This window comes from Pelophylax lessonae, assembly GCF_965119305.1.
Source record: "Pelophylax lessonae genome assembly, chromosome: 1".
NCBI lineage: Eukaryota > Metazoa > Chordata > Amphibia > Anura > Ranidae > Pelophylax > Pelophylax lessonae.
In genome coordinates, this window is record NC_138768.1 from 458,879,857 (window position 1) to 458,892,657 (window position 12,801).

Here is a 12,801-nt window from a genome sequence, read left to right on the forward strand (position 1 = left end):
GTGGCGGTGTTGACACGCCGTTTGATTTGGCTAAAATGTTGGTCTGTGCACCAATCGTCTCGCAAGACTTTGGCTAATTTGCCCTATTCGGGATCTCGTCTTTTTGGCGACTCGCTGGATACGCTGATTAAGGGGATCTCTGGGGGTAAGGGCATGCTCTTGCCCCAATCTCGCAAGGCTAAGGGCGCTCAAGGTAAGAAGCACGCTTCGTTTAGGCCCCCTCAGGGGTCCTTTCGTGCCTTTCGGTCGCACTATAAGGGCAAACCCTTCAAGGGTCAAGGCTCCCAAAAGAAACCGTGGGCAGGTAAGCAGAAGTCCGGCCTGTCCGGTTCCGCTGCCCATAACAACGCGGCCTGAAGGGACGCCCTCACCCAGTTCTGGGGTGGGGGGACGTTTGCTCGGTTTTCTTCAACCCTGGCTGGCCCGCGTTCGGGACAGGTGGGTTCAGGAGATCGTTCGATCCGGGTACAAGATCGAGTTCCTGTCTCGGCCGGCGAACAGGTTTTTTCCCTCAAACCTTCAACGGTCTCCGGAGCGTTTGCGGGATCTGCACCTGGCGGTGCAGGACCTGCGGGCTCAGGGAGTGGTGGTTCCGGTGCCTCATCGGGACAGATTTCGGGGGTTTTATTCAAATCTGTTCACTGTGCCCAGAAAGGAGGGCAAGGTACGTCCATTTCTGGACTTGAAAGCTCTGAACCGCTTTGTGCGGGTTCGCAAGTTCCGCATGGAATCCCTGCGCTCGGTGGTGGCTGCTCTAGTTCCAGGAGAATTCATGGCCTCCATCGACTTGAAGGATGCGTACCTACACATCCCCATTTTCGAGGGTCACCAAAGGTACCTTCGTTTTGCCATTGCGGAGGATCATTATCAATTCGTGGCGTTACCCTTCGGTCTCGCTTCGGCTCCGCGGGTTTTCACCAAGGTGCTTGCACCGGTTCTGGCCTTACTGAGAGCCCAGGGTATCTCAATCCTGGGGTATCTGGACGACATTCTGGTTCGGTCTGCGACCAGTCAGGGTCTGGTGAAGGACCTGTCCGTCACGATGCAAACTCTGCAGGAGTTTGGTTGGACGATAAACTTCCCAAAATCGACGCTGTGCCCGTCGGTTCGTCTTCCCTATCTGGGTATGATTCTGGATTCGGTTCAGGCAAGAGTCTTCCTACCGGAAGACAAGCTCAAAACGCTTCAGGACGAAGTCAGATCCCTTCGGAAAATTCCGTGCTCATCCCTTCGGACGGGCATGAGGTGTTTAGGTTTGATGGTCTCGGCTTTCGAGGCTTTTCCATTCGCCCAGTTTCACACGAGGGATCTCCAGGCGGAGATCCTGTCCAGGTGGGACGGGCGACCACAATCTCTGGATCTTCAGATATCGTTGAGTCCTCGCACGAGAAGCAATCTTCTGTGGTGGCTGCAGTCCCCGGCGGTGTCGGGGGGGCAAGTCTTTTCGTCCGCTTTCGTGGACGGTGATCACCACGGATGCCAGCCTGTCGGGCTGGGGTGGTGTTCTGGGCGTTCTATCCGCCCAGGGAACTTGGTCGGAGGAGGAATCTTCCCTTCCGATCAACATTCTGGAATTGCGGGCGATAAATCTTTGCCTTCAACGCTGGACGGACAAGCTTCAGGGCTGTCCGGTTCGGGTTCAGATGGACAATGCCACAGCGGTGGCCTACATCAACCACCAAGGGGGCACCAGGAGTGCTCCAGCGGCTCGGGAAGTGGCCGACATTCTGTCTTGGGCCGAGACGCATGTCCCGGCGATAACGGCAGTTCACATTCCAGGGGTGGACAACTGGCAGGCGGATTATCTGAGCCGCCAGACTCTGGACCAGGGGGAATGGTCGCTCCACCCGGAGGTTTTCCAGATGTTGTGCGCGAAGTGGGGGTCTTCCGGATGTGGACCTGTTCGCGTCTCGTCTGAACAACAAGGTGGGAAGGTTCGTGGCAAGGACGCGCCATCCTCGGGCAGACGCGTCAGAGGCTCAGTGGCATCAGTATCGGCTGGTTTATGCATTCCCACCAATTCAGTTGCTGTCCCGGTTCCTTCGCAGGTTGTCCTCGGAACCAAAAACGGTGATTCTGGTAGCGCCAGACTGGCCTCGCCGGTCTTGGTACGCAGACCTCGTGAATCTGGCGGTCGACGCTCCATGGCGTCTGCCTCTTCGGGAAGATCTTCTGTCTCAAGGACCGATATTCCATCCTGCTTTACAGTCGCTGGCTTTGACGGCCTGGCTGTTGAGACCGAGGTTCTGAAGGATAGGGGTCTCTCTCCGGAGGTCATTCATACTTTGATCAATGCTAGAAAGGCCTCTTCGGGGAAAATATACTACCGTACTTGGAAGGCCTATTTTGCCTGGTGTGAGTCCAGGGGGTATTTCCCTCGCTCATACTCTGTTTCGAGAGTGTTGGCTTTTCTTCAAACGGGCGTGGACCAGCGTTTGGCGTTGGCCACGATTAAGGGTCAGATTTCTGCTCTGGCCGTTCTTTTTCAACGCCCTGTGGCGTCTAATTCTCTGGTTGGCACCTTTGTTCAAGGGGTGCGACACCTGGTCCCTCCTAGGAGGGAGCCTTTGCCTCCATGGGACTTGAACCTTGTTCTGTCCGTGTTACAACATGCTCCTTTTGAGAAAATCAGGGAGATCTCGTTGCCTCTGTTGTCCAAGAAGGTCGCTTTTTTGGTGGCGATCACTTCGGCTCGCAGAGTTTCTGAGCTGGCGGCTTTGTCCTGCAGGTCTCCGTATCTGGTACTCCACTTGGATAAGGTGGTCTTGCGACCTAATCCTTCTTTTCTTCCGAAAAGGATTTCGGAATTTCACCTCAATGAGGACATTGTCTTGCCTTCGCTTTGCGCGGAGCCTAAGCATCCGAAGGAGGTGGCCTTACATTCTTTGGATGTTGTTAGGGCGATCAGGGTTTACCTGAATTCGACAAAATCCTTCCGCAAGACGGATTCTCTCTTTGTCCTTCCTGAGGGACCTCGGAAGGGCATGACGGCGTTGGCTTCTACCATCGCCAAATGGATCAGACAGACCATTGAGCAGGCATATGCTTTGAAGGGGAAGTTCCTCCTATGCCTGTGAAGGCGCACTCTACTAGATCTCTGAGTACGTCTTGGGCCTGTCATCATCGGGCTTCTGTGGCCCAGGTGTGTAAGGGGGCGACTTGGTTGTCCGTTCACACCTTCTCAAAGTTCTACAAAGTGGATGTTCAGGCATCGGCAGATGCTTCCTTTGGCCGCAAGGTTCTTAGTGCGGCAGTACCTTAAGGTCCCTTGTTTTTGGGCCCTTGGCTGTTTGGGATGTTTTTGTCCCTAGGTTATTTGTTTTTCCTGGGTTGTTGCTCCGGTTGAGCAAAGTTTTTTTCATGCTACCCTGCTGGTTTCCTTCCTTTGGTAAGGTCACTTTCTCTGATGTGGAGACTGCGTTGCCTTAGGCGCGGCTGCGTTTCCCACCCCTCATGTTTGCACTGCTTTGGGACGTCCCCATTGTGACGAATATGAAGAGGCGGCGACTGTCGGAGGACGTAAGAGAAAACTGAATTTTTGTAAAATCTTACCTGTAAAATTCCTTTCTCTGAGTCCTCCGACAGTCGTCGCCCCCGCCCCTCTTTTGGGGTTTGTTTATGTACTCTACTGCTATTCTACTGAAACTGAGGTATGGAACAGCAAGCAGGAGGGTATTGACTGAGGGGACCACCCCCTGGGGATGGGATATGTTAAAAGCTTTAATATTGACATATTCTATTGCCTAGCTACTCCTACGGAGAAAGGTCAATTACCCCATTGTGACGAATATGAAGAGGCGGCGACTGTCGGAGGACTCAGAGAAAGGAATTTTACAGGTAAGATTTTACAAAAATTAATTTTTTTATTGTTTTAAAATACTGCAAATTTAGTAATTTTTCTTTATAAATTTTGCCCAAAAAATATACTGCTACATATCTTTGGTAAAAAATACCCCAAATAGGTATATATTATTTGGCCTTTTGTGAAGGTTATAGTCTTCAAGCTATGGTGCCATTCATTGAAAATGTATCACACCTGATGTACTGACGGCCTCAATTCTTGAGACCCTAACATGCCAGGAAAGTAAAAATACCCCCCAAATTACCCTTTTTTTTGGAAAGTAGACATTCAAAGTTATTTAGTAAGCAGCATGGTGAGTTTTTTTTTTTTTTTTTTTTTTTTTTTTGAAGTTGTAATTTTTTCCCACAATTCTTTACAAAATGATTTTTTTTTTTTTTTTTTTTACAAAATTGTCATATTACCAAGTTATTTCTCACACACTTTATAGGCATACTTGCAATTACACCCCAAAATACATTCTGCTCCTCCTGAGTATGGCGATGCCACATGTGTGAGACTTTTACACAGCCTGGCCACACACAGAGGCCCAACATCCACGTAGCGCCGGCAGGCGTTCTAGGAGCATAAATTACACACATCATTTCCTGACAACCTATCACACCTTTGAAGGCCCTGGAGCACCATGACAATGGACCCCCCCCCCCCCCAAATGACCCCATTTTGGAAAGCAGACACCCCAACACCTAATCTAGGAGGCATTATGAGTCTTTTGAACATGTCATTTTTTTTCCACAAGTTTTTGGAAAATTTGGAAAGAAAATGAAAACTCTGCATAATAATAATAAAAAAAAAAAGTCAATTTATAAGGTATTTCTAACAAATAGCATGTACATTGCAAAAATGACACCCCAAAATACATTCTGCTACTCCTGAGTATGGCGACACCAGGTGTGAGACTTTTACACAGCCTGGCCACATACAGAGGCCCAACATTTAGGGAGCACCATTAGGTGCTCTTGGGACATAAAATTACAAATCTAGTTTCCGGACTACCCACTTTTGTGAGGCACTGTAGGGCACTCTGATGTGACACTGATGAGCACTGATGTGGCACTGATGAGCACAGTTGTAGCATGGATATGGCACAGATGAGCACCCATGTAGCATGGATGTGGCAGGGGTGGGGACTAATGAGGCATGATTGAGGCACGGACGGGCATGATTGAGGCACGGATGAGGCACAATTGGGGCACGGATCAAGCACAGATCAGGCAGGGATGAGCAGTGCTGCAGTCTCCCTCCTCTCCTCGCACACTGTACCGATCGCTGTACAGCATGCGAGGAGAGGAGAGAACTGAATTCTGGGAGGACGTCCCTGTACGCCCTCCCAGAATAGGCTGACTGCGCTGTAGCTGTCATTTGACTATGACCTTGTCGGCAAGTGATTAAGATCAGCAGCTACAGTATTCATAGCAGTTAACTTTTATTATTCTTATTTTATCTATTTTTTTTTGTAACAATGACTGTAGTTCCTCTTTAAGGTTTAAGTTGGACTTGGGTACAGTGATTACAGGATTAAAGATTTGGGTTAAATTCAGAGTTAGTGTTTTTTCCATTAATTCCCCGTTCACACTGATCTGATCTTGAAATCATGCCCAGATGTCTATGCAAATCGCACTTGAAATCTCAAACAATAGTTCAGGATCCTTTTTTTTTTTTTTTCAAATTGGTGCAGCACCACAAAGTCAGAGTCGCACCAGTTTGAACAGTTTCATTGCCAACAATAGGTTGTGACATGGTTGACCTGTCAAACCGCATGACGGGTCACACCGGTGTGAGCTAAGGGCTAAGACAGGTTGATTTTGGAAAAAGAAAACCTTAAGCAAAGTGTTGAAACTCTTCAGGTTATGGGTACATTTTAAGGGTTATGTTCAGCAAGTCTTACCTTTGTTTGGGATAGGTTAAAAACTAGGTATAGGGTAGAGTTCAAAGTGATTTTTTCTTTTTTTTTTTCTTTAAAGGATAAGTTCACTTTTCAAGAAAAAATAGTAAATGCATTTTTGCAGAAAAAAAAAGTGCATTATTTTTCCTGCATGAGCCTAGAAAGTATTGCACTCCTGGTCAGCAGATCAGGGGTGCAACGTCAGACTTTTGCAGACAAGCCCTGCAGCTTTCTTCCCATACCTTCATATAGGCTGTCTGTATGAAAGCTGCAGGGCTTGTGAATGAACTATAGGAGCGCTCATCAGCGCCTTTTGCCGGCTATTCAGAACTACAAGCTATCAGCCGCAGTGGATGACTGTAATTGTAGTTCGTTCATTCACAGGAAACTGTGAATGAATGATGCGGCCATGGGGGCAGGTGCAGGGATAAATCCCCGGCCCGCTGTCACACAGAGGAGGATTGGGGGAACTAGCTGCAGGCGCTAGAACATGTTACATATTCCACCTTTTAAATATAGGTGGAACATGTTCAAAAAAGGTGAACATTGGAGTGAACAGTTAGACATCACTAGACTTAGAGTAACATATAGTAGGAAACAGATTAAATTGGGTGTTAAGAATGACTGTACAAATACATAATTTCCTTAAGTTTTTTGCTAGAACAAATATTTTTTTTTTTTTCATAACCGAGACAAAGGGCAGCACTATAGCTAAGTGGGTTAGCACTTCTGCTTGGCAGCACTAGAGTCATCCGGTGGAATTCCAGCCATGGCACTACCTTTTTTTTTTTATTATAGGTACTTGCATAGTGTCAATTTGCGCAGTGCTTTACATATATATTGTACATTCACATCAGTCCTTGCCCTCAAGGAGCTTGCAGTCTAACTTGCATTCACACATGCACAGGGAGAACATGCAAACTTCAGACAAGTAGTGCCATGGTTGAGATTTAAATGTAACATGTTCTCCCTGTGCCTATGCGGGTTTCCTCCCACACTCCAAAGACATGCTGGTAGGTTAATTGGCCCTAATGTGTGTATGTATGAATGTGAGTAATGCCCCGTACACACCTTCAGATAATCGTACGACAAAACTTGCTTTCGACCTGATCGCACGATAATCTGATCGTTAGTACACAGCTTCCGACAGCCGATCACGACAGTTCATCCAACAAAATCCGAAGAAACAGGAAAACTTCTGTCGTACGGCAGCCTCGCGAACGACGATCGTTTCATTAGTACACTATGTGTCCGCTAAAAATCGATCGACAAAGACCGTGCATGCTCAAACACTAAAATAGCACAGAAAAAGCCTGGCTGCCATTGTTTTTGTTTTGCACCATCTGATACGTAGCTAAGCAACCAGGAAGCTTTTCCAGAATCGTACGACAAAAATCATACGGTATGTACGCATTGTTGAATTCGATATTAGTATCATGCAACAAAATGCGAACGATAAGTCATCCGATTATCTGAACGTGTGTATGGGGCATTAGGGACGAGATTGTAAGCTCCTTGAGAGCAGGGACTGATGTGATTTGTACAATAAATATGTGAAGTGCTGTGTAAATGGTCAGTGCAATATAAGCACCAGTAGTAGTAGAAAAATAAGCATTCTGTGATAATTATCTGGTTGACAGCTGGTGATATTTTGTAAACCGATATAGCTGTAGAATGTGTTTAATCCATATTGAATAAGTTACAGTACAGATGTGTTGTGGTGTCACTGCCTCTACCTTGTGTATCTTTCTTTTGTGTCACATCAGTTGCGATGCATTCATTATTGAAAGCGGCTTTGAAACTTTGTTTTCGTAATGGGAAGATCTTCCTTTTTGTGTCTTTTTTTTTTTTTTTTTTTTGTATTCTCTTTTTCTTGTTGGTGGTTCCCTCAATCTCTGAGCCTTTGCTCTGTTCAGGGCTTCTTATCTTCCCTCTCTCTTGCATTTCTTATTGTCTCTCCTTTTCTCTCTTTCCCTTCATTCCACTCATCTTTTGATGAGCTTAAAGCTCTGTGCCCTTTCCTTGCTTGAGTGAATCCTAAGCGCCCATTCAGGCATCAGAAAGTAAATAAAAGCTCTTTCTTTCCCCCTCACCTCCCTCTTTCTGCCGCCACTTCCTCAGTTCAGCACATTCCAGCCAGGGCTCAGCAAACATGGAGTGAACCAAGTACAGAGCTGGGGGGGTGGGGAGAACCACTGACCTTAATGACCATAAAATATGGGGAACAGTTACTGAGGGGGATGAAAGTAGAATCTTAGTATACTTGGGTAACCGTAAATAACATACAAGGGATCGGTTGCTTCTGAAAAAAAAAGGAAAATGCATGTGCTATTGACATTAAGGCCAACTGTATTTGACACTTCTTTTTCACTGTACCTAGAGCTGAGAAAGAAGTCCTATTTGCATGTTGTGTAGCAACCCAGCACTATAGCAGTTACAAAATATTCAAGAAGCATTATACATGCCATTTGTTATACAAGGTTTAAACCAAGATAGCACTAATGTGTACTATATAACCACAGTAGCATTTTACTTGGCAGTAACATTTTTATGTGGCCATTTTAAAGAAATGTATCTAATCAAGGGAGGTAGGGAGATGTTTTATCCATCTTTTATTCAAGATGTATATGTATAGTAGGCACAGAAGTGAGGCAGATTGGTAGCGTCCGTGCAGAGAAAAGGATGAGATGGTTAACTGTGTATGTAAGGTCCATAGATGAGCTCTGCTTTTGTCTGCACAGAAGAAAAGGGAGAAGGGGTCAGCTTGTATATGTTGTAGAGGAGGGGGCACATCAGCATAGCTTCTGTCTGTACAGAAAGAAGGGGAGAGGTCACTGTCGCTAAACTCAATCTGAGAATTCAGTACAGTTTGCATACGTTTATAATGAGAACAACAATACTTTGTTCAGAGGCTGCCCACAAGCACTTTATTGTGGATGGGGATATCGACTTATATACAGACTAAGCAATGAGCCTGCATTCAGCATGTTTCTATGTGAGAAGACATCAACTCTGCTCGCCCAGAGAAAAGAGGGTAGAAGGTCACTGGTGTGTATAGTAGATTAGAGGTAGAGAAGGCTGCAGCTGGGACTGAGGAAACATGTCCTTTACTTTTGTAGATGTGAACAAAAATGTAAATACATTTCTAGAACTCTACCACTGAAGCTATCCATAGATGTTGACAAAAGATTGCTGTAAACAATCAAGTTAAAGTGATTGTAAAATTTATTTTTTTTTCAAAATAACAAACCAGCTTATACTTATTCCATAGCACAGAGAAACCCCGAACCCCCTCTTCTCGGGTCTCCCGACGGCGCTCCTGGCTCCCCTTCCTTATGCATGTGCCCACCAAAGCAAGCCTTTTGCTATAGGGGCACTTGTGCGGGCTTGATCCCGACTGGCACTGTGTGCGTCTATTTACACACACACTGTGGCTCAACCCTGCTCCCATACTTTCTTCTCCATTAATTTTACTGACGGCAGCGGGGGCCATTGGCTGCCTTGTCAGTCCCTGTGTGAAGAGGGAGAGAGGAAAGAAGACTACAGCCAAGCACGCCCATTGGCTGCCTTGTCAGTCCCTGTGTGAAGAGGGAGAGAGGAAAGAAGACTACAGCCAAGCACGCCCATTGACTGCCTTGTCAGTCCCTGTGTGAAGAGGGAGAGAGGAAAGAAGACTACAGCCAAGCACGCCCATTGGCTGCCTTGTCAGTCCCTGTGTGAAGAGGGAGAGAGGAAAGAAGACTACAGCCAAGCACGCCCATTGGCTGCCTTGTCAGTCCCTGTGTGAAGAGGGAGAGAGGAAAGAACACTACAGCCAAGCACAGCGCTGGATCGAGTGAGGACTCGAGTAAGTTGTAGGGGGGGTGAGTGTAGGGCAATTCTGCTACTTAAACATTTTTACCTTTAATGCAGGAAAACCACTTGGCATAATACCTGCATTATTTTTGTAGCACTGCCCCCTTGAGGGCTGCTGGATTTCTCACCTTTTCGGATTCCTCTGGGTTACCGGTAGCAACTGCATGCAGAATCTTAACACTTTACTTTTCGGCTCAGTCAATGAACAGTCTAGGGGTTGTTGTTTTTATGGGGATGGGAGAAGGGATGAGTGGGATACTCTGGAACTTGAACTATTCACAATGCTGATGACTTCTATCTGAGGATACGGCTAGGCCGCAGTTTCACCTTGCCACTAGATGAATCTGCGGTAAAGTTCCTGAATAGACAATTGCTTTGCACACCCTTTCACTCCATCCTCTGACTACTCTACTCTGGAGTGGCCCCCTCCCTGGCCAGGCTTTTAGACACAATCCCTGTACTCACGATAGTGTTTTTCCAGGTTCTCCAGTGTCTCAACCTCTCTAGTCAGCTTTCCTGGACCTCTGGGTTCAACTCCACACTTCTGGCTCACCAGGCTGACTGCCTGTGACCATACACCAACTGCTGCAGAAGAGGAGGCAGCCGACACCCTCCTTCCGGGACTCTGCTCACCAGTCAAAGACCCAGAGCACATGTGCTCCTGCCTTTTATACCACACCCCAGAATGCACTGAGACAGCAGTATGTGCCTATCACTGGGGCTGTATCAAAGCCTGTGTACCCATTGGTTAGGTTTTCTCCACTGTCCAAAATGCCTACCTATTCGATCAGTGTGACACTCCCCTAGACCAGATGAATCGCACACTGAGCACACCTAACTCACAGATCCTGATCTCTGTTAAGCAGAAAGCAATATAGAATTTACCTGCTGCTCCTCTGATAGGCAGACAGAGCCAAACTATACTCACTCTCTAGCACCTTCCTAGGAGGGTGTTACATTTTTCTGTTGGCAAAAAAGAAAGCCGTGGAAGAGAACAACTATTGCATATAGACTATTTCTAGGCTTTATATTGCTTTTTTTTTTTTTTTTAATTAAAAATCATGCATGGGCAGTGTTACTGTTGACTCTTCTGCAGCTGCTATGACACAATAAATACTATTGTTAAGGCCAGTTTTCCTCCTCTGACGGTGCTTTGGCCAAGTGAGCAAAACAGTTATGTTAACCACTTTACCACTAGAGCATTTTGCTGTCTTACGTCTGGGCCACTTTTTGCGATTCGGCACTGTGCATACCCAAACGAAATTTACGTCCTTTTTTTCCCCACAAACAGAGCTTTCTTTTGGTGGTATTTGATCACCTGTGCGATTTTTACTTTTTGCGCTATAAACAAAAAAAGAGCGTTTATTTTGAAAAAATAACAATATTTTTTAAATTTTTTTTTATATGAAATTCCCCCCCAAAAAGATGTAAAAATCAAATTTTTTTTAAATTTTTGGCCAATTTGTTTTCTGCTACCTATGTTTGGTAAAAAAAAATCGCAATAAGCGTATTTTGATTGGTTTGCGCAAAAGTTAAAAGTTAAGGGAAAGATTTATGTCATTTTTGGTGTTTTTTTTTTTTTTTTTTAACGAGTAATGGCGGCGATCTGCGATATATTTTTTTTTTTTTTGCGGGACTGCGACATTGCGGCGGACAGATCGGACCCTTGACTGACATTTTTGACACTTTTGGGGGTACCAGTGACATTACTGCAGTAATCAGTGCTATAAATATGCACTGTTACTGTAAAAATGACACTGGCAGGGAAGGGGTTAATTTTATTGGAGAGGGAGGGGTTAATGTATGCCTGGTGCTTACTGACGTGTGGGGGGGAGGTGACTGTGTGAGACAAGGACAGATCGGATGTCCAGCTATGCTGAACACTCCGATCTGTCACTCCTTGTCACTGAGGAGATCCACCCGCTCTGTTTACACAGGCGGGCGGATCTCCAAACTGGATTCCCCGACGATCGGGGCAGAGCAGCGGCGATTGCCGCTGCTCCTCCCCTGGCCCGACTCCCGCTGTGAATGAAAACAGGGGGAGCGCGCCTCCGGCGGCGCGCGAGCGCCGCCTACAGGGGGAGGAGTCTGGCGACGTAGGTCTACGTCGTCAGACTTACAAGAGCCACTTTGCCGCAGTAGTACTACAGTACTCAGCGGTAAAGTGGTTAAGCTCTAAAGCTACAGGGAAGATATCTTGTAAAATAGTACATAATTTTTTGGCTGGAGGTGAAGGCTTTAAAAAAAATTTGCGAAAATAAATGGTTGAAATATAAGCAATGTGCTTTCGTGTTCCATTCACAATGATTTGCTGTGTTGCAGTATATTGCCATATGCATTAACATGAATCTTAAGTATGCATTCTGAATGGGCTGCCAAAGCACCATAACACAGGTTTTAATAAACTTGTATTGTGCCTAAAGCCCCGTACACACGTACCGATCGTCGGCCGAACGATCGGCCGTCTTTTGTCCAGGGCTGTCGGTGTCTGTTGAAAAGTGCAAAAGACTGCACAAGAATTTTGTCTGCCGACTACAGCCGACTGCAGAAGTGATGTCATGTAATGGTTAACTTTCCCTGTGTTTTTTTTCTTTTCTGAGCATGCCCAGTCTTGCAAATCTGCGGTCTGTCGGCCGAATTCTGTACTGACTGGCGAACAATCGGCCGCTCTGGTGTCCGCATACAAAAATTTTAATGCTTGCATGACAGATTCTTTTCGGCCGAATGTGCGCTGTCGGAGGCATCATACTAACAAGCCTACAATCGGCAGATCGGTCGTCGGCCGAAGCTTTTCAGCCGACGATCGGTACGTGTGTACGGGCCTTTAGAGTGCCATTCAAAATAAATGGCACTGCACCATGTATCATCCAGTGGGTAAGGAATTGTACCTATGGGCTTATTTGACAATTGTGGCAGGTAATTTTTAATACCTGCCTACATAATAAATTTCAGTACTATTCAAATTAAATGAATAATGACCACAAAGAGAAACGCAAACAGTAAAAATTGCAGTTTCATATAACCTTGCTGGGGGAGAAGGATATTAATGTGTAAGTGTAATTTTCGGTCAAAGTTCTTCCGCTTTAAAGTGTTTGTAGAACCAAATGTATTTTTATTTTATTTTTTAACCGCCTTGATAGATTTGTGGAAGTGTTAAAATAGAAAGTTCTTATGCTACTTATTGCCATCCAGTGGTCAAACA

General features: G+C 45.9%; 2 protein-coding genes across 3 annotated transcripts in view; one reads left to right on the top strand and one right to left on the bottom strand.

The window, feature by feature from the left end:
- The window catches only part of NR2F6 (nuclear receptor subfamily 2 group F member 6), a 72,078-nt gene that overhangs the window by 57,382 nt on the left and 1,895 nt on the right, over positions 1-12,801 (top strand). The gene's annotated exons all lie outside the window — the stretch shown is intronic.
- The window catches only part of OCEL1 (occludin/ELL domain containing 1), a 245,874-nt gene that overhangs the window by 41,087 nt on the left and 191,986 nt on the right, over positions 1-12,801 (bottom strand). The window lies entirely within an intron of this gene.